The following is a 1,353-nucleotide window of genomic DNA, read 5'->3' as shown; positions in this document are numbered from 1 at the left end:
GGGGGGTGCGCGTCAACCGTATACGTGTCCAGGGCCCTCGAGCGCGGCTCATCAGGCCTCAGGGCCCCCTCCAGCCCTCCAGGGACCCGCTCCACCGCACTGCCTGTAGGTCGATGTATGTTGGTATGCGTCCGCCAATTGAGCTCGCAGAGCCACGTAAAAGTTACCTGCTCTCCATTGATTCTCCGCAAATTCTTTTTACAGCGCATGCTCCTTGCGTGTCAAAGGAAAACGTTGCTACAGCGGTGCGCTCATACCTTACTCTCTCCCTGAAGGAAGCAAGGAGCGTCGTCCACAAGGACGACGAACATGGATGTCGGCTTAGGTACGTACCGTAGTACCGTACGTACTAGGTGTTCCGATACATAGCTTCCCGAACGATACCTGTGAGGAAATTACCCCGACCCCTCCCGCACCTGGTTCGTCGCGCTGTGCACTCCATCACCCGTAACCCTTCTCCCCTTTCCTTTCCCGCTTTTTTCTCCCTTGGGCTCTAAGGACAACAAGCTTTTTTTAAGCCCCCATATCCTACCTTTCTCCGTCATACAATCATTCTTCCTCTTTTCCTCGCCCCTGCCTCCCCCCTTTCCCCCTCCTCCTCTCTCCGGTAGCAGACAGCCCGCCTCTCCCGCGTTCCCCGCCCCGCCCCGCCCTTTTACCGCCGGGCTCCCTCTCTCCTCTCCTACACGATCCCCCACCCCCAGCCCGACGCTCCTAAAAATTGAGCTCACTTCGGCGCAGCTACACCCAGGGTTGCGTCGGCATGTGCAGCGTCTGCGCTCCCTTGCACCAGTGGCCGCGCGACGCTTCAGACGAAGAGAGGTGACGCGAACCGAACACTCTGACGCAGCCCAGCGAGTGACCTTCCCCACCCAAACATAGCTGGCTGCTGCCAACAAAACGCCGACAAAAAAATACCGCGGTACGATAAATATCCCGGTCTTACAAAGTGGTCTCGAATAGGTGAAATGCGTTCTGTTCCAAATTAATTTTGACTGGAGATAAGATGGAATAGGTTATTTTTGAAGAGAGATGAAACAAAGAGCACGAAACTCTGTCGCGCCAAGCTCTCTGAGTTGGCAGCAGTGCTTCATCACTAGTATGGCTACCCGCAGTGTTGGCAGGGACTCCGAGGAAAGCGTTTCAGTGAATTAACGCATGCCGTGAAGGAAACATCCATTCGGGTAAGTTAGAAATCTTACTTCGAAATCTTCGCGCGGGTGGCGATTTGACTGTAGATTTGTCTCGTGGATTTGGAAGAGGCTCGTACTCACTTTCATGAAGATGAGATCCCAAGCTTGGCTCTCTACGTGAATTTTGGTTTCAAAGCATATCACAAACAAATGGAGTTTT

The 1,353-nt window shown here is 53.9% G+C and overlaps 1 protein-coding gene across 1 annotated transcript in view; it reads left to right on the top strand.

The window, feature by feature from the left end:
• The first annotated feature begins 1,029 nt into the window (after nt 1-1,029).
• Nucleotides 1,030-1,353, top strand: part of LOC113208945 (phosphatidylinositol 4-kinase beta) — a 17,205-nt gene continuing 16,881 nt past the window's right edge. The window contains exon 1 of the mRNA XM_052272971.1: nt 1,030-1,184. The gene's annotated coding sequence lies outside the window, so the exon portion shown is untranslated. The remainder of the gene's footprint in view (nt 1,185-1,353) is intronic.

The sequence above is a fragment of the Frankliniella occidentalis genome, unplaced genomic scaffold (assembly GCF_000697945.3).
Source record: "Frankliniella occidentalis isolate FOCC.00 unplaced genomic scaffold, Focc_3.1 Scaffold236, whole genome shotgun sequence".
NCBI lineage: Eukaryota > Metazoa > Arthropoda > Insecta > Thysanoptera > Thripidae > Frankliniella > Frankliniella occidentalis.
Note: the sequence above shows the minus strand (reverse complement) of the source record. Positions and strands in the feature narration are given on the sequence as shown.